Genomic DNA, 21,569 nt, shown 5'->3' on the forward strand with positions numbered 1-21,569 from the left:
TTAAAGGGATGGCAATATCCGTTTCTGCCGTTCATACTTACAGTTGAACTGTCTCTCTACTCTAAAGCCCGGGACACACCAGCGCGCCGCAGACAGTCCCTGCTAATATGCCACGTTGTGGCAACGTTGTGCGTTAGCTGGGGTGCCACACCAGACCGGAACTATATTTTACAAAACGAACACATTTGTCTTGATAAAACAGCTGTAATTGAGTGCCTGACACGCCAGTCAAGCGCAATCTTGAGAAGGTGTGCATTTCAGTAAGGATTTCAATTGACATGCAGTATGAAACTGAAAGGAGGTTGCATCACTATGATGCATAACATTGCATGTATTGTATTTTCAAGTGTGTGCATTCATCCTGTTGTCATTTTGTTTTGAAAGCAGAAGAATCATTCAACAGGTTGCTGAGACAAATGTAAACCAGTAAAACATATGAAGAGAAACAAACCTTGAATATAAGTTCAGTTGTTTAAACATTTGACAAACTATGGTGAGGGGGTAAGAAAACACACAAATCCAGCAGCTCCTGTATTTCAATACACCAGAACCCAATATTATTGGCGAGTCGGGTAGTCCATCATCACAGTTCGAGGGCAGGCATCATTTCAGTAATTTCATCCCGTTGCATTCACATCCGTGCCTTGAATGAGATTGAATGTGATCTTTGCTCTCAAGTATGTTCCCAAGTTTTACACTTTCGTGCTTTGCATGAATGGGAATGGAACCGTGTGTGTTGAATGAGGCTCCTTGTGAGCACTGATCTTTGTCCGGTGGAGTTCCTTTTTGTGTTGCTGTAATTGTGTCATTTCTCGATGAGAAAGATTAGGCAACATTTAGTCACTTCTAGCCATGATGCTCAATTTATTTACGAATGTACCCTAGTTACTAGGGACCGTTTACGTTGGAGAACAAGATCTATTGTATGCCTGTGTATTTGGGGAAGTCAAATCTGAAATAATGAGGAAATTGCGTGTATCCAAAGTTAAAACTCGTGATTTGTCGCCCTTTGGTGTGTAAAAGATGCAAAAGCTTACAGCACCTGGTATTCCCAGGCGGTCTCCCATCCAAGTACTGACCAGGCCCGAGCCTGCTTAGCTTCCGAGATCGGACGAGATCGGGCGTATTCAGGCTAGTATGGCCGTAAGCCAGGGAGGCTGTCCCTGACGCTCTACTTAAAGGGATGGCAATATCCGTTTCTGCCGTTCATACTTACAGTTGAACTGTCTCTCTACTCTAAAGCCCGGGACACACCAGCGCGCCGCAGACAGTCCCTGCTAATATGCCACGTTGTGGCAACGTTGTGCGTTAGCTGGGGTGCCACACCAGACCGGAACTATATTTTACAAAACGAACACATTTGTCTTGATAAAACAGCTGTAATTGAGTGCCTGACACGCCAGTCAAGCGCAATCTTGAGAAGGTGTGCATTTCAGTAAGGATTTCAATTGACATGCAGTATGAAACTGAAAGGAGGTTGCATCACTATGATGCATAACATTGCATGTATTGTATTTTCAAGTGTGTGCATTCATCCTGTTGTCATTTTGTTTTGAAAGCAGAAGAATCATTCAACAGGTTGCTGAGACAAATGTAAACCAGTAAAACATATGAAGAGAAACAAACCTTGAATATAAGTTCAGTTGTTTAAACATTTGACAAACTATGGTGAGGGGGTAAGAAAACACACAAATCCAGCAGCTCCTGTATTTCAATACACCAGAACCCAATATTATTGGCGAGTCGGGTAGTCCATCATCACAGTTCGAGGGCAGGCATCATTTCAGTAATTTCATCCCGTTGCATTCACATCCGTGCCTTGAATGAGATTGAATGTGATCTTTGCTCTCAAGTATGTTCCCAAGTTTTACACTTTCGTGCTTTGCATGAATGGGAATGGAACCGTGTGTGTTGAATGAGGCTCCTTGTGAGCACTGATCTTTGTCCGGTGGAGTTCCTTTTTGTGTTGCTGTAATTGTGTCATTTCTCGATGAGAAAGATTAGGCAACATTTAGTCACTTCTAGCCATGATGCTCAATTTATTTACGAATGTACCCTAGTTACTAGGGACCGTTTACGTTGGAGAACAAGATCTATTGTATGCCTGTGTATTTGGGGAAGTCAAATCTGAAATAATGATGAAATTGCGTGTATCCAAAGTTAAAACTCGTGATTTGTCGCGCTCTGGTGTGTAAAAGATGCAAAAGCTTACAGCACCTGGTATTCCCAGGCGGTCTCCCATCCAAGTACTGACCAGGCCCGAGCCTGCTTAGCTTCCGAGATCGGGCGTATTCAGGCTATTATGGCCGTAAGCCAGGGGGGGTGTCCCTGACGCTCTACTTAAAGGGAAGGCAATATCCGTTTCTGCCGTTCATACTTACAGTTGAACTGTCTCTCTACTCTAAAGCCCGGGACACACCAGCGCGCCGCAGCCAGTCCCTGCTAACACGCCACGTTGTGGCAACATTGTGGCAACGTTGTGCGTTAGCTGGGGTGCCACACCAGACCGGAACTATATATTACAAAACGAACACATTCTCTTGATAAAACAGCAGTAATTGAGTGCCTGACACGCCAGTCAAGCGCAATCTTGAGAAGGTGTGCATTTCAGTAAGGATTTCAATTGACATGCAGTATGAAACTGAAAGGAGGTTGCATCACTATGATGCATAACATTGCATGTATTGTATTTTCAAGTGTGTGCATTCATCCTGTTGTCATTTTGCTTTGAAAGCAGAAGAATCATTCAACAGGTTGCTGAGACAAATGTAAACCAGTAAAACATATGAAGAGAAACAAACCTTGAATATAAGTTCAGTTGTTTAAACATTTGACAAACTATGGTGAGGGTGTAAGAAAACACACAAATCCAGCAGCTCCTGTATTTCAATACACCAGAACCCAATATTATTGGCGAGTCGGGTAGACCATCATCACAGTTCGAGGGCAGGCATCATTTCAGTAATTTCATCCCGTTGCATTCACATCCGTGCCTTGAATGAGATTGAATGTGATCTTTGCTCTCAAGTATGTTCCCAAGTTTTACACTTTCGTGCTTTGCATGAATGGGAATGGAACCGTGTGTGTTGAATGAGGCTCCTTGTGAGCACTGAACTTTGTCCGGTGGAGTTCCTTTTTGTGTTGCTGTAATTGTGTCATTTCTCGATGAGAAAGATTAGGCAACATTTAGTCACTTCTAGCCATGATGCTCAATTTATTTACGAATGTACCCTAGTTACTAGGGACCGTTTACGTTGGAGAACAAGATCTATTGTATGCCTGTGTATTTGGGGAAGTCAAATCTGAAATAATGATGAAATTGCGTGTATCCAAAGTTAAAACTCGTGATTTGTCGCCCTCTGGTGTGTAAAAGATGCAAAAGCTTACAGCACCTGGTATTCCCAGGCGGTCTCCCATCCAAGTACTGACCAGGCCCGAGCCTGCTTAGCTTCCGAGATCGGACGAGATCGGGCGTATTCAGGCTAGTATGGCCGTAAGCCAGGGAGGCTGTCCCTGACGCTCTACTTAAAGGGAAGGCAATATCCGTTTCTGCCGTTCATACTTACAGTTGAACTGTCTCTCTACTCTAAAGCCCGGGACACACCAGCGCGCCGCAGACAGTCCCTGCTAACACGCCACGTTGTGGCAACATTGTGGCAACGTTGTGCGTTAGCTGGGGTGCCACACCAGACCGGAACTATATTTTACAAAACGAACACATTGTCTTGATAAAACAGCTGTAATTGAGTGCCTGACACGCCAGTCAAGCGCAATCTTGAGAAGGTGTGCATTTCAGTAAGGATTTCAATTGACATGCAGTATGAAACTGAAAGGAGGTTGCATCACTATGATGCATAACATTGCATGTATTATATTTTCAAGTGTGTGCATTCATCCTGTTGTCATTTTGTTTTGAAAGCAGAAGAATCATTCAACAGGTTGCTGAGACAAATGTAAACCAGTAAAACATATGAAGAGAAACAAACCTTGAATATAAGTTCAGTTGTTTAAACATTTGACAAACTATGGTGAGGGGGTAAGAAAACACACAAATCCAGCAGCTCCTGTATTTCAATACACCAGAACCCAATATTATTGGCGAGTCGGGTAGTCCATCATCACAGTTCGAGGGCAGGCATCATTTCAGTAATTTCATCCCGTTGCATTCACATCCGTGCCTTGATTGAGATTGAATGTGATCTTTGCTCTCAAGTATGTTCCCAAGTTTTACACTTTCGTGCTTTGCATGAATGGGAATGGAACCGTGTGTGTTGAATGAGGCTCCTTGTGAGCACTGAACTTTGTCCGGTGGAGTTCCTTTTTGTGTTGCTGTAATTGTGTCATTTCTCGATGAGACAGATTAGGCAACATTTAGTCACTTCTAGCCATGATGCTCAATTTATTTACGAATGTACCCTAGTTACTAGGGACCGTTTACGTTGGAGAACAAGATCTATTGTATGCCTGTGTATTTGGGGAAGTCAAATCTGAAATAATGATGAAATTGCGTGTATCCAAAGTTAAAACTCGTGATTTGTCGCCCTCTGGTGTGTAAAAGATGCAAAAGCTTACAGCACCTGGTATTCCCAGGCGGTCTCCCATCCAAGTACTAACCAGGCCCGAGCCTGCTTAGCTTCCGAGATCGGATGAGATCGGGCGTATTCAGGCTAGTATGGCCGTAAGCCAGGGAGGCTGTCCTTGACCCTCTACTTAAAGGGAAGGCAATATCCGTTTCTGCCGCTCATACTTGCAGTTGAACTGTCTCTCTACTCTAAAGTCCGGGACACACCAGCACGCTGCAGACAGTCCCTGCTAACACGAAACGTTGTGGCAACGTTGTGCGTTAGCTGGGGTGCCACACCAGACCGTAACTATATATTACAAAACGAACACATTGTCTTGATAAAACAGCTGTAATTGAGTGCCTGACACGCCAGTCAAGCGCAATCTTGAGAAGGTGTGCATTTCAGTAAGGATTTCAATTGACATGCAGTATGAAACTGAAAGGAGGTTGCATCACTATGATGCATAACATTGCATGTATTGTATTTTCAAGTGTGTGCATTCATCCTGTTGTCATTTTGTTTTGAAAGCAGAAGAATCATTCAACAGGTTGCTGAGACAAATGTAAACCAGTAAAACATATGAAGAGAAACAAACCTTGAATATAAGTTCAGTTGTTTAAACATTTGACAAACTATGGTGAGGGGGTAAGAAAACACACAAATCCAGCAGCTCCTGTATTTCAATACACCAGAACCCAATATTATTGGCGAGTCGGGTAGTCCATCATCACAGTTCGAGGGCAGGCATCATTTCAGTAATTTCATCCCGTTGCATTCACATCCGTGCCTTGAATGAGATTGAATGTGATCTTTGCTCTCAAGTATGTTCCCAAGTTTTACACTTTCGTGCTTTGCATGAATGGGAATGGAACCGTGTGTGTTGAATGAGGCTCCTTGTGAGCACTGAACTTTGTCCGGTGGAGTTCCTTTTTGTGTTGCTGTAATTGTGTCATTTCTCGATGAGAAAGATTAGGCAACATTTAGTCACTTCTAGCCATGATGCTCAATTTATTTACGAATGTACCCTAGTTACTAGGGACCGTTTACGTTGGAGAACAAGATCTATTGTATGCCTGTGTATTTGGGGAAGTCAAATCTGAAATAATGATGAAATTGCGTGTATCCAAAGTTAAAACTCGTGATTTGTCGCCCTCTGGTGTGTAAAAGATGCAAAAGCTTACAGCACCTGGTATTCCCAGGCGGTCTCCCATCCAAGTACTGACCAGGCCCGAGCCTGCTTGGCTTCCGAGATCGGACGAGATCGGGCGTATTCAGGCTAGTATGGCCGTAAGCCAGGGAGGCTGTCCCTGACGCTCTACTTAAAGGGAAGGCAATATCCGTTTCTGCCGTTCATACTTACAGTTGAACTGTCTCTCTACTCTAAAGCCCGGGACACACCAGCGTGCCGCAGACAGTCCCTGCTAACACGCCACGTTGTGGCAACATTGTGGCAACGTTGTGCGTTAGCTGGGGTGCCACACCAGACCGGAACTATATTTTACAAAACGAACACATTGTCTTGATAAAACAGCTGTAATTGAGTGCCTGACACGCCAGTCAAGCGCAATCTTGAGAAGGTGTGCATTTCAGTAAGGATTTCAATTGACATGCAGTATGAAACTGAAAGGAGGTTGCATCACTATGATGCATAACATTGCATGTATTATATTTTCAAGTGTGTGCATTCATCCTGTTGTCATTTTGTTTTGAAAGCAGAAGAATCATTCAACAGGTTGCTGAGACAAATGTAAACCAGTAAAACATATGAAGAGAAACAAACCTTGAATATAAGTTCAGTTGTTTAAACATTTGACAAACTATGGTGAGGGGGTAAGAAAACACACAAATCCAGCAGCTCCTGTATTTCAATACACCAGAAGCCAATATTATTGGCGAGTCGGGTAGTCCATCATCACAGTTCGAGGGCAGGCATCATTTCAGTAATTTCATCCCGTTGCATTCACATCCGTGCCTTGATTGAGATTGAATGTGATCTTTGCTCTCAAGTATGTTCCCAAGTTTTACACTTTCGTGCTTTGCATGAATGGGAATGGAACCGTGTGTGTTGAATGAGGCTCCTTGTGAGCACTGAACTTTGTCCGGTGGAGTTCCTTTTTGTGTTGCTGTAATTGTGTCATTTCTCGATGAGACAGATTAGGCAACATTTAGTCACTTCTAGCCATGATGCTCAATTTATTTACGAATGTACCCTAGTTACTAGGGACCGTTTACGTTGGAGAACAAAATCTATTGTATGCCTGTGTATTTGGGGAAGTCAAATCTGAAATAATGATGAAATTGCGTGTATCCAAAGTTAAAACTCGTGATTTGTCGCCCTCTGGTGTGTAAAAGATGCAAAAGCTTACAGCACCTGGTATTCCCAGGCGGTCTCCCATCCAAGTACTAACCAGGCCCGAGCCTGCTTAGCTTCCGAGATCGGATGAGATCGGGCGTATTCAGGCTAGTATGGCCGTAAGCCAGGGAGGCTGTCCTTGACCCTCTACTTAAAGGGAAGGCAATATCCGTTTCTGCCGCTCATACTTGCAGTTGAACTGTCTCTCTACTCTAAAGTCCGGGACACACCAGCACGCTGCAGACAGTCCCTGCTAACACGAAACGTTGTGGCAACGTTGTGCGTTAGCTGGGGTGCCACACCAGACCGGAACTATATTTTACAAAACGAACACATTGTCTTGATAATACAGCTGTAATTGAGTGCCTGACACGCCAGTCAAGCGCAATCTTGAGAAGGTGTGCATTTCAGTAAGGATTTCAATTGACATGCAGTATGAAACTGAAAGGAGGTTGCATCACTATGATGCATAACATTGCATGTATTGTATTTTCAAGTGTGTGCATTCATCCTGTTGTCATTTTGTTTTGAAAGCAGAAGAATCATTCAACAGGTTGCTGAGACAAATGTAAACCAGTAAAACATATGAAGAGAAACAAACCTTGAATATAAGTTCAGTTGTTTAAACATTTGACAAACTATGGTGAGGGGGTAAGAAAACACACAAATCCAGCAGCTCCTGTATTTCAATACACCAGAACCCAATATTATTGGCGAGTTGGGTAGTCCATCATCACAGTTCGAGGGCAGGCATCATTTCAGTAATTTCATCCCGTTGCATTCACATCCGTGCCTTGAATGAGATTGAATGTGATCTTTGCTCTCAAGTATGTTCCCAAGTTTTACACTTTCGTGCTTTGCATGAATGGGAATGGAACCGTGTGTGGTGAATGAGGCTCCTTGTGAGCACTGAACTTTGTCCGGTGGAGTTCCTTTTTGTGTTGCTGTAATTGTGTCATTTCTCGATGAGAAAGATTAGGCAACATTTAGTCACTTCTAGCCATAATGCTCAATTTATTTACGAATGTACCCTAGTTACTAGGGACCGTTTACGTTGGAGAACAAGATCTATTGTATGCCTGTGTATTTGGGGAAGTCAAATCTGAAATAATGATGAAATTGCGTGTATCCAAAGTTAAAACTCGTGATTTGTCGCCCTCTGGTGTGTAAAAGATGCAAAAGCTTACAGCACCTGGTATTCCCAGGCGGTCTCCCATCCAAGTACTGACCAGGCCCGAGCCTGCTTAGCTTCCGAGATCGGACGAGATCGGGCGTATTCAGGCTAGTATGGCCGTAAGCCAGGGAGGCTGTCCCTGACGCTCTACTTAAAGGGAAGGCAATATCCGTTTCTGCCGCTCATACTTGCAGTTGAACTGTCTCTCTACTCTAAAGTCCGGGACACACCAGCGCGCCGCAGACAGTCCCTGCTAACACGAAACGTTGTGGCAACGTTGTGCGTTAGCTGGGGTGCCACACCAGACCGGAACTATATATTACAAAACGAACACATTGTCTTGATAAAACAGCTGTAATTGAGTGCCTGACACGCCAGTCAAGCGCAATCTTGAGAAGGTGTGCATTTCAGTAAGGATTTCAATTGACATGCAGTATGAAACTGAAAGGAGGTTGCATCACTATGATGCATAACATTGCATGTATTGTATTTTCAAGTGTGTGCATTCATCCTGTTGTCATTTTGTTTTGAAAGCAGAAGAATCATTCAACAGGTTGCTGAGACAAATGTAAACCAGTAAAACATATGAAGAGAAACAAACCTTGAATATAAGTTCAGTTGTTTAAACATTTGACAAACTATGGTGAGGGGGTAAGAAAACACACAAATCCAGCAGCTCCTGTATTTCAATACACCAGAACCCAATATTATTGGCGAGTCGGGTAGTCCATCATCACAGTTCGAGGGCAGGCATCATTTCAGTAATTTCATCCCGTTGCATTCACATCCGTGCCTTGATTGAGATTGAATGTGATCTTTGCTCTCAAGTATGTTCCCAAGTTTTACACTTTCGTGCTTTGCATGAATGGGAATGGAACCGTGTGTGTTGAATGAGGCTCCTTGTGAGCACTGAACTTTGTCCGGTGGAGTTCCTTTTTGTGTTGCTGTAATTGTGTCATTTCTCGATGAGACAGATTAGGCAACATTTAGTCACTTCTAGCCATGATGCTCAATTTATTTACGAATGTACCCTAGTTACTAGGGACCGTTTACGTTGGAGAACAAGATCTATTGTATGCCTGTGTATTTGGGGAAGTCAAATCTGAAATAATGATGAAATTGCGTGTATCCAAAGTTAAAACTCGTGATTTGTCGCCCTCTGGTGTGTAAAAGATGCAAAAGCTTACAGCACCTGGTATTCCCAGGCGGTCTCCCATCCAAGTACTAACCAGGCCCGAGCCTGCTTAGCTTCCGAGATCGGATGAGATCGGGCGTATTCAGGCTAGTATGGCCGTAAGCCAGGGAGGCTGTCCTTGACCCTCTACTTAAAGGGAAGGCAATATCCGTTTCTGCCGCTCATACTTGCAGTTGAACTGTCTCTCTACTCTAAAGTCCGGGACACACCAGCACGCTGCAGACAGTCCCTGCTAACACGAAACGTTGTGGCAACGTTGTGCGTTAGCTGGGGTGCCACACCAGACCGTAACTATATATTACAAAACGAACACATTGTCTTGATAAAACAGCTGTAATTGAGTGCCTGACACGCCAGTCAAGCGCAATCTTGAGAAGGTGTGCATTTCAGTAAGGATTTCAATTGACATGCAGTATGAAACTGAAAGGAGGTTGCATCACTATGATGCATAACATTGCATGTATTGTATTTTCAAGTGTGTGCATTCATCCTGTTGTCATTTTGTTTTGAAAGCAGAAGAATCATTCAACAGGTTGCTGAGACAAATGTAAACCAGTAAAACATATGAAGAGAAACAAACCTTGAATATAAGTTCAGTTGTTTAAACATTTGACAAACTATGGTGAGGGGGTAAGAAAACACACAAATCCAGCAGCTCCTGTATTTCAATACACCAGAACCCAATATTATTGGCGAGTCGGGTAGTCCATCATCACAGTTCGAGGGCAGGCATCATTTCAGTAATTTCATCCCGTTGCATTCACATCCGTGCCTTGAATGAGATTGAATGTGATCTTTGCTCTCAAGTATGTTCCCAAGTTTTACACTTTCGTGCTTTGCATGAATGGGAATGGAACCGTGTGTGTTGAATGAGGCTCCTTGTGAGCACTGAACTTTGTCCGGTGGAGTTCCTTTTTGTGTTGCTGTAATTGTGTCATTTCTCGATGAGAAAGATTAGGCAACATTTAGTCACTTCTAGCCATGATGCTCAATTTATTTACGAATGTACCCTAGTTACTAGGGACCGTTTACGTTGGAGAACAAGATCTATTGTATGCCTGTGTATTTGGGGAAGTCAAATCTGAAATAATGATGAAATTGCGTGTATCCAAAGTTAAAACTCGTGATTTGTCGCCCTCTGGTGTGTAAAAGATGCAAAAGCTTACAGCACCTGGTATTCCCAGGCGGTCTCCCATCCAAGTACTGACCAGGCCCGAGCCTGCTTGGCTTCCGAGATCGGACGAGATCGGGCGTATTCAGGCTAGTATGGCCGTAAGCCAGGGAGGCTGTCCCTGACGCTCTACTTAAAGGGAAGGCAATATCCGTTTCTGCCGTTCATACTTACAGTTGAACTGTCTCTCTACTCTAAAGCCCGGGACACACCAGCGTGCCGCAGACAGTCCCTGCTAACACGCCACGTTGTGGCAACATTGTGGCAACGTTGTGCGTTAGCTGGGGTGCCACACCAGACCGGAACTATATTTTACAAAACGAACACATTGTCTTGATAAAACAGCTGTAATTGAGTGCCTGACACGCCAGTCAAGCGCAATCTTGAGAAGGTGTGCATTTCAGTAAGGATTTCAATTGACATGCAGTATGAAACTGAAAGGAGGTTGCATCACTATGATGCATAACATTGCATGTATTATATTTTCAAGTGTGTGCATTCATCCTGTTGTCATTTTGTTTTGAAAGCAGAAGAATCATTCAACAGGTTGCTGAGACAAATGTAAACCAGTAAAACATATGAAGAGAAACAAACCTTGAATATAAGTTCAGTTGTTTAAACATTTGACAAACTATGGTGAGGGGGTAAGAAAACACACAAATCCAGCAGCTCCTGTATTTCAATACACCAGAAGCCAATATTATTGGCGAGTCGGGTAGTCCATCATCACAGTTCGAGGGCAGGCATCATTTCAGTAATTTCATCCCGTTGCATTCACATCCGTGCCTTGATTGAGATTGAATGTGATCTTTGCTCTCAAGTATGTTCCCAAGTTTTACACTTTCGTGCTTTGCATGAATGGGAATGGAACCGTGTGTGTTGAATGAGGCTCCTTGTGAGCACTGAACTTTGTCCGGTGGAGTTCCTTTTTGTGTTGCTGTAATTGTGTCATTTCTCGATGAGACAGATTAGGCAACATTTAGTCACTTCTAGCCATGATGCTCAATTTATTTACGAATGTACCCTAGTTACTAGGGACCGTTTACGTTGGAGAACAAGATCTATTGTATGCCTGTGTATTTGGGGAAGTCAAATCTGAAATAATGATGAAATTGCGTGTATCCAAAGTTAAAACTCGTGATTTGTCGCCCTCTGGTGTGTAAAAGATGCAAAAGCTTACAGCACCTGGTATTCCCAGGCGGTCTCCCATCCAAGTACTAACCAGGCCCGAGCCTGCTTAGCTTCCGAGATCGGATGAGATCGGGCGTATTCAGGCTAGTATGGCCGTAAGCCAGGGAGGCTGTCCTTGACCCTCTACTTAAAGGGAAGGCAATATCCGTTTCTGCCGCTCATACTTGCAGTTGAACTGTCTCTCTACTCTAAAGTCCGGGACACACCAGCACGCTGCAGACAGTCCCTGCTAACACGAAACGTTGTGGCAACGTTGTGCGTTAGCTGGGGTGCCACACCAGACCGGAACTATATTTTACAAAACGAACACATTGTCTTGATAATACAGCTGTAATTGAGTGCCTGACACGCCAGTCAAGCGCAATCTTGAGAAGGTGTGCATTTCAGTAAGGATTTCAATTGACATGCAGTATGAAACTGAAAGGAGGTTGCATCACTATGATGCATAACATTGCATGTATTGTATTTTCAAGTGTGTGCATTCATCCTGTTGTCATTTTGTTTTGAAAGCAGAAGAATCATTCAACAGGTTGCTGAGACAAATGTAAACCAGTAAAACATATGAAGAGAAACAAACCTTGAATATAAGTTCAGTTGTTTAAACATTTGACAAACTATGGTGAGGGGGTAAGAAAACACACAAATCCAGCAGCTCCTGTATTTCAATACACCAGAACCCAATATTATTGGCGAGTTGGGTAGTCCATCATCACAGTTCGAGGGCAGGCATCATTTCAGTAATTTCATCCCGTTGCATTCACATCCGTGCCTTGAATGAGATTGAATGTGATCTTTGCTCTCAAGTATGTTCCCAAGTTTTACACTTTCGTGCTTTGCATGAATGGGAATGGAACCGTGTGTGGTGAATGAGGCTCCTTGTGAGCACTGAACTTTGTCCGGTGGAGTTCCTTTTTGTGTTGCTGTAATTGTGTCATTTCTCGATGAGAAAGATTAGGCAACATTTAGTCACTTCTAGCCATGATGCTCAATTTATTTACGAATGTACCCTAGTTACTAGGGACCGTTTACGTTGGAGAACAAGATCTATTGTATGCCTGTGTATTTGGGGAAGTCAAATCTGAAATAATGATGAAATTGCGTGTATCCAAAGTTAAAACTCGTGATTTGTCGCCCTCTGGTGTGTAAAAGATGCAAAAGCTTACAGCACCTGGTATTCCCAGGCGGTCTCCCATCCAAGTACTGACCAGGCCCGAGCCTGCTTAGCTTCCGAGATCGGACGAGATCGGGCGTATTCAGGCTAGTATGGCCGTAAGCCAGGGAGGCTGTCCCTGACGCTCTACTTAAAGGGAAGGCAATATCCGTTTCTGCCGCTCATACTTGCAGTTGAACTGTCTCTCTACTCTAAAGTCCGGGACACACCAGCGCGCCGCAGACAGTCCCTGCTAACACGAAACGTTGTGGCAACGTTGTGCGTTAGCTGGGGTGCCACACCAGACCGGAACTATATATTACAAAACGAACACATTGTCTTGATAAAACAGCTGTAATTGAGTGCCTGACACGCCAGTCAAGCGCAATCTTGAGAAGGTGTGCATTTCAGTAAGGATTTCAATTGACATGCAGTATGAAACTGAAAGGAGGTTGCATCACTATGATGCATAACATTGCATGTATTGTATTTTCAAGTGTGTGCATTCATCCTGTTGTCATTTTGTTTTGAAAGCAGAAGAATCATTCAACAGGTTGCTGAGACAAATGTAAACCAGTAAAACATATGAAGAGAAACAAACCTTGAATATAAGTTCAGTTGTTTAAACATTTGACAAACTATGGTGAGGGGGTAAGAAAACACACAAATCCAGCAGCTCCTGTATTTCAATACACCAGAACCCAATATTATTGGCGAGTCGGGTAGTCCATCATCACAGTTCGAGGGCAGGCATCATTTCAGTAATTTCATCCCGTTGCATTCACATCCGTGCCTTGAATGAGATTGAATGTGATCTTTGCTCTCAAGTATGTTCCCAAGTTTTACACTTTCGTGCTTTGCATGAATGGGAATGGAACCGTGTGTGTTGAATGAGGCTCCTTGTGAGCACTGAACTTTGTCCGGTGGAGTTCCTTTTTGTGTTGCTGTAATTGTGTCATTTCTCGATGAGAAAGATTAGGCAACATTTAGTCACTTCTAGCCATGATGCTCAATTTATTTACGAATGTACCCTAGTTACTAGGGACCGTTTACGTTGGAGAACAAGATCTATTGTATGCCTGTGTATTTGGGGAAGTCAAATCTGAAATAATGATGAAATTGCGTGTATCCAAAGTTAAAACTCGTGATTTGTCGCCCTCTGGTGTGTAAAAGATGCAAAAGCTTACAGCACCTGGTATTCCCAGGCGGTCTCCCATCCAAGTACTGACCAGGCCCGAGCCTGCTTAGCTTCCGAGATCGGGCGTATTCAGGCTAGTATGGCCGTAAGCCAGGGAGGCTGTCCCTGACGCTCTACTTAAAGGGAAGGCAATATCCGTTTCTGCCGCTCATACTTGCAAATGAACTGTCTCTCTACTCTAAAGTCCGGGACACACCAGCGCGCCGCAGACAGTCCCTGCTAACACGAAACTTTGTGGCAACGTTGTGGCAACGTTGTGCGTTAGCTGGGGTGCCACACCAGACCGGAACTATATTTTACAAAACGAACACATTGTCTTGATAAAACAGCTGTAATTGAGTGCCTGACACGCCAGTCAAGCGCAATCTTGAGAAGGTGTGCATTTCAGTAAGGATTTCAATTGACATGCAGTATGAAACTGAAAGGAGGTTGCATCACTATGATGCATAACATTGCATGTATTGTATTTTCAAGTGTGTGCATTCATCCTGTTGTCATTTTGTTTTGAAAGCAGAAGAATCATTCAACAGGTTGCTGAGACAAATGTAAACCAGTAAAACATATGAAGAGAAACAAACCTTGAATATAAGTTCAGTTGTTTAAACATTTGACAAACTATGGTGAGGGGGTAAGAAAACACACAAATCCAGCAGCTCCTGTATTTCAATACACCAGAACCCAATATTATTGGCGAGTCGGGTAGTCCATCATCACAGTTCGAGGGCAGGCATCATTTCAGTAATTTCATCCCGTTGCATTCACATCCGTGCCTTGAATGAGATTGAATGTGATCTTTGCTCTCAAGTATGTTCCCAAGTTTTACACTTTCGTGCTTTGCATGAATGGGAATGGAACCGTGTGTGTTGAATGAGGCTCCTTGTGAGCACTGAACTTTGTCCGGTGGAGTTCCTTTTTGTGTTGCTGTAATTGTGTAATTTCTCGATGAGAAAGATTAGGCAACATTTAGTCACTTCTAGCCATGATGCTCAATTTATTTACGAATGTACCCTAGTTACTAGGGACCGTTTACGTTGGAGAACAAGATCTATTGTATGCCTGTGTATTCGGGGAAGTCAAATCTGAAATAATGATGAAATTGCGTGTATCCAAAGTTAAAACTCGTGATTTGTCGCCCTCTGGTGTGTAAAAGATGCAAAAGCTTACAGCACCTGGTATTCCCAGGCGGTCTCCCATCCAAGTACTGACCAGGCCCGAGCCTGCTTAGCTTCCGAGATCGGACGAGATCGGGCGTATTCAGGCTAGTATGGCCGTAAGCCAGGGAGGCTGTCCCTGACGCTCTACTTAAAGGGAAGGCAATATCCGTTTCTGCCGCTCATACTTGCAGTTGAACTGTCTCTCTACTCTAAAGTCCGGGACACACCAGCGCGCCGCAGACAGTCCCTGCTAACACGAAACGTTGTGGCAACGTTGTGCGTTAGCTGGGGTGCCACACCAGACCGGAACTATATATTACAAAACGAACACATTGTCTTGATAAAACAGCTGTAATTGAGTGCCTGACACGCCAGTCAAGCGCAATCTTGAGAAGGTGTGCATTTCAGTAAGGATTTCAATTGACATGCAGTATGAAACTGAAAGGAGGTTGCATCACTATGATGCATAACATTGCATGTATTGTATTTTCAAGTGTGTGCATTCATCCTGTTGTCATTTTGTTTTGAAAGTAGAAGAATCATTTTTGCTGAGGTTGCTGAGACAAATGTAAACCAGTAAAACATATGAAGAGAAACAAACCTTGAATATAAGTTCAGTTGTTTAAACATTTGACAAACTATGGTGAGGGGGTAAGAAAACACACAAATCCAGCAGCTCCTGTATTTCAATACACCAGAACCCAATATTATTGGCGAGTCGGGTAGTCCATCATCACAGTTCGAGGGCAGGCATCATTTCAGTAATTTCATCCCGTTGCATTCACATCCGTGCCTTGAATGAGATTGAATGTGATCTTTGCTCTCAAGTATGTTCCCAAGTTTTACACTTTCGTGCTTTGCATGAATGGGAATGGAACAGTGTGTGTTGAATGAGGCTCCTTGTGAGCACTGATCTTTGTCCGGTGGAGTTCCTTTTTGTGTTGCTGTAATTGTGTCATTTCTCGATGAGAAAGATTAGGCAACATTTAGTCACTTCTAGCCATGATGCTCAATTTATTTACGAATGTACCCTAGTTACTAGGGACCGTTTACGTTGGAGAACAAGATCTATTGTATGCCTGTGTATTTGGGGAAGTCAAATCTGAAATAATGATGAAATTGCGTGTATCCAAAGTTAAAACTCGTGATTTGTCGCGCTCTGGTGTGTAAAAGATGCAAAAGCTTACAGCACCTGGTATTCCCAGGCGGTCTCCCATTCAAGTACTGACCAGGCCCGAGCCTGCTTAGCTTCCGAGATCGGGCGTATTGAGGCTAGTATGGCCGTAAGCCAGGGAGGCTGTCCCTGACGCTCTACTTAAAGGGAAGGCAATATCCGTTTCTGCCGCTCATACTTGCAAATGAACTGTCTCTCTACTCTAAAGTCCGGGACACACCAGCGCGCCGCAGACAGTCCCTGCTAACACGAAACTTTGTGGCAACGTTGTGGCAACGTTGTGCGTTAGCTGGGGTGCCACACCAGACCGGAACTATATTTTACAAAACGAACACATTGTCTTGATAAAACAGCTGTAATTGAGTGCCTGACACGCCAGTCAAGCGCAATCTTGAGAAGGTGTGCATTTCAGTAAGGATTTCAATTGACATGCAGTATGAAACTGAAAGGAGGTTGCATCACTATGATGCATAACATTGCATGTATTATATTTTCAAGTGTGTGCATTCATCCTGTTGTCATTTTGTTTTGAAAGCAGAAGAATCATTCAACAGGTTGCTGAGACAAATGTAAACCAGTAAAACATATGAAGAGAAACAAACCTTGAATATAAGTTCAGTTGTTTAAACATTTGACAAACTATGGTGAGGGGGTAAGAAAACACACAAATCCAGCAGCTCCTGTATTTCAATACACCAGAACCCAATATTATTGGCGAGTCTGGTAGTCCATCATCACAGTTCGAGGGCAGGCATCATTTCAGTAATTTCATCCCGTTGCATTCACATCCGTGCCTTGAATGAGATTGAATGTGATCTTTGCTCTCAAGTATGTTCCCAAGTTTTACACTTTCGTGCTTTGCATGAATGGGAATGGAACCGTGTGTGTTGAATGAGGCTCCTTGTGAGCACTGAACTTTGTCCGGTGGAGTTCCTTTTTGTGTTGCTGTAATTGTGTAATTTCTCGATGAGAAAGATTAGGCAACATTTAGTCACTTCTAGCCATGATGCTCAATTTATTTACGAATGTACCCTAGTTACTAGGGACCGTTTACGTTGGAGAACAAGATCTATTGTATGCCTGTGTATTCGGGGAAGTCAAATCTGAAATAATGATGAAATTGCGTGTATCCAAAGTTAAAACTCGTGATTTGTCGCCCTCTGGTGTGTAAAAGATGCAAAAGCTTACAGCACCTGGTATTCCCAGGCGGTCTCCCATCCAAGTACTGACCAGGCCCGAGCCTGCTTAGCTTCCGAGATCGGACGAGATCGGGCGTATTCAGGCTAGTATGGCCGTAAGCCAGGGAAGCTGTCCCTGACGCTCTACTTAAAGGGAAGGCAATATCCGTTTCTGCCGCTCATACTTGCAGTTGAACTGTCTCTCTACTCTAAAGTCCGGGACACACCAGCGCGCCGCAGACAGTCCCTGCTAACACGAAACGTTGTGGCAACGTTGTGCGTTAGCTGGGGTGCCACACCAGACCGGAACTATATATTACAAAACGAACACATTGTCTTGATAAAACAGCTGTAATTGAGTGCCTGACACGCCAGTCAAGCGCAATCTTGAGAAGGTGTGCATTTCAGTAAGGATTTCAATTGACATGCAGTATGAAACTGAAAGGAGGTTGCATCACTATGATGCATAACATTGCATGTATTGTATTTTCAAGTGTGTGCATTCATCCTGTTGTCATTTTTTTTTGAAAGCAGAAGAATCATTCAACAGGTTGCTGAGACAAATGTAAACCAGTAAAACATATGAAGAGAAACAAACCTTGAATATAAGTTCAGTTGTTTAAACATTTGACAAACTATGGTGAGGGGGTAAGAAAACACACAAATCCAGCAGCTCCTGTATTTCAATACACCAGAACCCAATATTATTGGCGAGTCGGGTAGTCCATCATCACAGTTCGAGGGCAGGCATCATTTCAGTAATTTCATCCCGTTGCATTCACATCCGTGCCTTGAATGAGATTGAATGTGATCTTTGCTCTCAAGTATTTTCCCAAGTTTTACACTTTCGTGCTTTGCATGAATGGGAATGGAACCGTGTGTGTTGAATGAGGCTCCTTGTGAGCACTGAACTTTGTCCGGTGGAGTTCCTTTTTGTGTTGCTGTAATTGTGTCATTTCTCGATGAGAAAGATTAGGCAACATTTAGTCACTTCTAGCCATGATGCTCAATTTATTTACGAATGTACACTAGTTACTAGGGACCGTTTACGTTGGAGAACAAGATCTATTCTATGCCTGTGTATTTGGGGAAGTCAAATCTGAAATAATGATGAAATTGCGTGTATCCAAAGTTAAAACTCGTGATTTGTCGCCCTCTGGTGTGTAAAAGATGCAAAAGCTTACAGCACCTGGTATTCCCAGGCGGTCTCCCATCCAAGTACTGACCAGGCCCGAGCCTGCTTAGCTTCCGAGATCGGACGAGATCGGGCGTATTCAGGCTAGTATGGCCGTAAGCCAGGGAGGCTGTCCCTGACGCTCTACTTAAAGGGAAGGCAATATCCGTTTCTTCCGCTCATACTTGCAATTGAACTGTCTCTCTACTCTAAAGTCCGGGACACACCAGCGCGCCGCAGACAGTCCCTGCTAACACGAAACGTTGTGGCAACGTTGTGCGTTAGCTGGGGTGCCACACCAGACCGGAACTATATATTACAAAACGAACACATTCTCTTGATAAAACAGCTGTAATTGAGTGCCTGACACGCCAGTCAAGCGCAATCTTGAGAAGGTGTGCATTTCAGTAAGGATTTCAATTGACATGCAGTATGAAACTGAAAGGAGGTTGCATCACTATGATGCATAACATTGCATGTATTGTATTTTCAAGTGTGTGCATTCATCCTGTTGTCATTTTGTTTTGAAAGCAGAAGAATCATTCAACAGGTTGCTGAGACAAATGTAAACCAGTAAAACATATGAAGAGAAACAAACCTTGAATATAAGTTCAGTTGTTTAAACATTTGACAAACTATGGTGAGGGGGTAAGAAAACACACAAATCCAGCAGCTCCTGTATTTCAATACACCAGAACCCAATATTATTGGCGAGTCGGGTAGTCCATCATCACAGTTCGAGGGCAGGCATCATTTCAGTAATTTCATCCCGTTGCATTCACATCCGTGCCTTGAATGAGATTGAATGTGATCTTTGCTCTCAAGTATGTTCCCAAGTTTTACACTTTCGTACTTTGCATGAATGGGAATGGAACCGTGTGTGTTGAATGAGGCTCCTTGTGAGCACTGAACTTTGTCCGGTGGAGTTCCTTTTTGTGTTGCTGTAATTGTGTCATTTCTCGATGAGAAAGATTAGGCAACATTTAGTCACTTCTAGCCATGATGCTCAATTTATTTACGAATGTACCCTAGTTACTAGGGACCGTTTACGTTGGAGAACAAGATCTATTGTATGCCTGTGTATTTGGGGAAGTCAAATCTGAAATAATGATGAAATTGCGTGTATCCAAAGTTAAAACTCGTGATTTGTCGCCCTCTGGTGTGTAAAAGATGCAAAAGCTTACAGCACCTGGTATTCACAGGCGGTCTCCCATCCAAGTACTGACCAGGCCCGAGCCTGCTTAGCTTCCGAGATCGGACGAGATCGGGCGTATTCAGGCTAGTATGGCCGTAAGCCAGGGAAGCTGTCCCTGACGCTCTACTTAAAGGGAAGGCAATATCCGTTTCTGCCGCTCATACTTGCAGTTGAACTGTCTCTCTACTCTAAAGTCCGGGACACACCAGCGCGCCGCAGACAGTCCCTGCTAACACGAAACGTTGTGGCAACGTTGTGCGTTAGCTGGGGTGCCACACCAGACCGGAACTATATTTTACAAAACGAACACATTGTCTTGATAATACAGCTGTAATTGAGTGCCTGACATGCCAGTCAAGCGCAATCTTGAGAAGGTGTGCATTTCAGTAAGGATTTCAATTGACATGCAGTATGAAACTGAAAGGAGGTTGCATCACTATGATGCATAACATTGCATGTATTGTATTTTCAAGTGTGTGCATTCATCCTGTTGTCATTTTGTTTTGAAAGCAGAAGAATCATTCAACAGGTTGCTGAGACAAATGTAAACCAGTAAAACATATGAAGAGAAACAAACCTTGAATATAAGTTCAGTTGTTTAAACATTTGACAAACTATGGTGAGGGGGTAAGAAAACACACAAATCCAGCAGCTCCTGTATTTCAATACACCAGAACCCAATATTATTGGCGAGTCGGGTAGTCCATCATCACAGTTCGAGGGCAGGCATCATTTCAGTAATTTCATCCCGTTGCATTCACATCCGTGCCTTGAATGAGATTGAATGTGATCTTTGCTCTCAAGTATTTTCCCAAGTTTTACACTTTCGTGCTTTGCATGAATGGGAATGGAACCGTGTGTGTTGAATGAGGCTCCTTGTGAGCACTGAACTTTGTCCGGTGGAGTTCCTTTTTGTGTTGCTGTAATTGTGTCATTTCTCGATGAGAAAGATTAGGCAACATTTAGTCACTTCTAGCCATGATGCTCAATTTATTTACGAATGTACCCTAGTTACTAGGGACCGTTTACGTTGGAGAACAAGATCTATTGTATGCCTGTGTATTTGGGGAAGTCAAATCTGAAATAATGATGAAATTGCGTGTATCCAAAGTTAAAACTCGTGATTTGTCGCCCTCTGGTGTGTAAAAGATGCAAAAGCTTACAGCACCTGGTATTCCCAGGCGGTCTCCCATCCAAGTACTGACCAGGCCCGAGCCTGCTTAGCTTCCGAGATCGGGCGTATTCAGGCTAGTATGGCCGTAAGCCAGGGAGGCTGTCCCTGACGCTCTACTTAAAGGGAAGGCAATATCCGTTTCTGCCGCTCATACTTGCAAATGAACTGTCTCTCTACTCTAAAGTCCGGGACACACCAGCGCGCTGCAGCCAGTCCCTGCTTACATGCCACGTTGTGGCAACATTGTGGCAACGTTGTGCGTTAGCTGGGGTGCCACACCAGACCGGAACTATATATTACAAAACGAACACATTGTCTTGATAAAACAGCTGTAATTGCGTGCCTGACACGCCAGTCAAGCGCAATCTTGAGAAGGTGTGCATTTCAGTAAGGATTTCAATTGACATGCAGTATGAAACTGAAAGGAGGTTGCATCACTATGATGCATAACATTGCATGTATTGTATTTTCAAGTGTGTGCATTCATCCTGTTGTCATTTTGTTTTGAAAGCAGAAGAATCAT

General features: G+C 43.5%; 14 non-coding genes and 4 pseudogenes across 14 annotated transcripts; all 18 read right to left on the reverse strand.

Annotated features, from left to right (window-relative positions):
• Nucleotides 1–1,030: 1,030 nt before the first annotated feature.
• LOC136756376 (5S ribosomal RNA) lies at nt 1,031–1,149 on the reverse strand. Its single transcript, XR_010818464.1, has one exon. It is a non-coding gene; the product is annotated as a 5S ribosomal RNA (ribosomal RNA).
• Nucleotides 1,150–2,205: 1,056 nt separating this feature from the next.
• On the reverse strand, nt 2,206–2,314 carry LOC136757723 (uncharacterized; annotated as a pseudogene).
• Nucleotides 2,315–3,380: 1,066 nt separating this feature from the next.
• LOC136756387 (5S ribosomal RNA) lies at nt 3,381–3,499 on the reverse strand. The gene has a single exon (XR_010818475.1). It is a non-coding gene; the product is annotated as a 5S ribosomal RNA (ribosomal RNA).
• Nucleotides 3,500–4,565: 1,066 nt separating this feature from the next.
• Nucleotides 4,566–4,684, reverse strand: LOC136757827 (5S ribosomal RNA). Its single transcript, XR_010819644.1, has one exon. It is a non-coding gene; the product is annotated as a 5S ribosomal RNA (ribosomal RNA).
• A 1,055-nt stretch (nt 4,685–5,739) lies between these two features.
• Nucleotides 5,740–5,858, reverse strand: LOC136756129 (5S ribosomal RNA). The gene has a single exon (XR_010818232.1). It is a non-coding gene; the product is annotated as a 5S ribosomal RNA (ribosomal RNA).
• A 1,066-nt stretch (nt 5,859–6,924) lies between these two features.
• On the reverse strand, nt 6,925–7,043 carry LOC136757944 (5S ribosomal RNA). The gene has a single exon (XR_010819755.1). It is a non-coding gene; the product is annotated as a 5S ribosomal RNA (ribosomal RNA).
• A 1,055-nt stretch (nt 7,044–8,098) lies between these two features.
• On the reverse strand, nt 8,099–8,217 carry LOC136756399 (5S ribosomal RNA). The gene has a single exon (XR_010818486.1). It is a non-coding gene; the product is annotated as a 5S ribosomal RNA (ribosomal RNA).
• Nucleotides 8,218–9,272: 1,055 nt separating this feature from the next.
• On the reverse strand, nt 9,273–9,391 carry LOC136758061 (5S ribosomal RNA). The gene has a single exon (XR_010819866.1). It is a non-coding gene; the product is annotated as a 5S ribosomal RNA (ribosomal RNA).
• Nucleotides 9,392–10,446: 1,055 nt separating this feature from the next.
• LOC136756130 (5S ribosomal RNA) lies at nt 10,447–10,565 on the reverse strand. Its single transcript, XR_010818233.1, has one exon. It is a non-coding gene; the product is annotated as a 5S ribosomal RNA (ribosomal RNA).
• A 1,066-nt stretch (nt 10,566–11,631) lies between these two features.
• LOC136755623 (5S ribosomal RNA) lies at nt 11,632–11,750 on the reverse strand. The gene has a single exon (XR_010817742.1). It is a non-coding gene; the product is annotated as a 5S ribosomal RNA (ribosomal RNA).
• A 1,055-nt stretch (nt 11,751–12,805) lies between these two features.
• On the reverse strand, nt 12,806–12,924 carry LOC136756411 (5S ribosomal RNA). Its single transcript, XR_010818497.1, has one exon. It is a non-coding gene; the product is annotated as a 5S ribosomal RNA (ribosomal RNA).
• Nucleotides 12,925–13,979: 1,055 nt separating this feature from the next.
• LOC136757580 (uncharacterized) lies at nt 13,980–14,088 on the reverse strand (annotated as a pseudogene).
• A 1,066-nt stretch (nt 14,089–15,154) lies between these two features.
• On the reverse strand, nt 15,155–15,273 carry LOC136756422 (5S ribosomal RNA). The gene has a single exon (XR_010818508.1). It is a non-coding gene; the product is annotated as a 5S ribosomal RNA (ribosomal RNA).
• Nucleotides 15,274–16,331: 1,058 nt separating this feature from the next.
• LOC136757724 (uncharacterized) lies at nt 16,332–16,440 on the reverse strand (annotated as a pseudogene).
• A 1,066-nt stretch (nt 16,441–17,506) lies between these two features.
• LOC136756434 (5S ribosomal RNA) lies at nt 17,507–17,625 on the reverse strand. The gene has a single exon (XR_010818519.1). It is a non-coding gene; the product is annotated as a 5S ribosomal RNA (ribosomal RNA).
• Nucleotides 17,626–18,680: 1,055 nt separating this feature from the next.
• On the reverse strand, nt 18,681–18,799 carry LOC136756447 (5S ribosomal RNA). The gene has a single exon (XR_010818531.1). It is a non-coding gene; the product is annotated as a 5S ribosomal RNA (ribosomal RNA).
• Nucleotides 18,800–19,854: 1,055 nt separating this feature from the next.
• Nucleotides 19,855–19,973, reverse strand: LOC136756113 (5S ribosomal RNA). Its single transcript, XR_010818216.1, has one exon. It is a non-coding gene; the product is annotated as a 5S ribosomal RNA (ribosomal RNA).
• Nucleotides 19,974–21,028: 1,055 nt separating this feature from the next.
• On the reverse strand, nt 21,029–21,137 carry LOC136757581 (uncharacterized; annotated as a pseudogene).
• Nucleotides 21,138–21,569: the final 432 nt, after the last annotated feature.

The sequence above is a fragment of the Amia ocellicauda genome, chromosome 8 (genome assembly GCF_036373705.1).
Source record: "Amia ocellicauda isolate fAmiCal2 chromosome 8, fAmiCal2.hap1, whole genome shotgun sequence".
Lineage (NCBI taxonomy): Eukaryota > Metazoa > Chordata > Actinopteri > Amiiformes > Amiidae > Amia > Amia ocellicauda.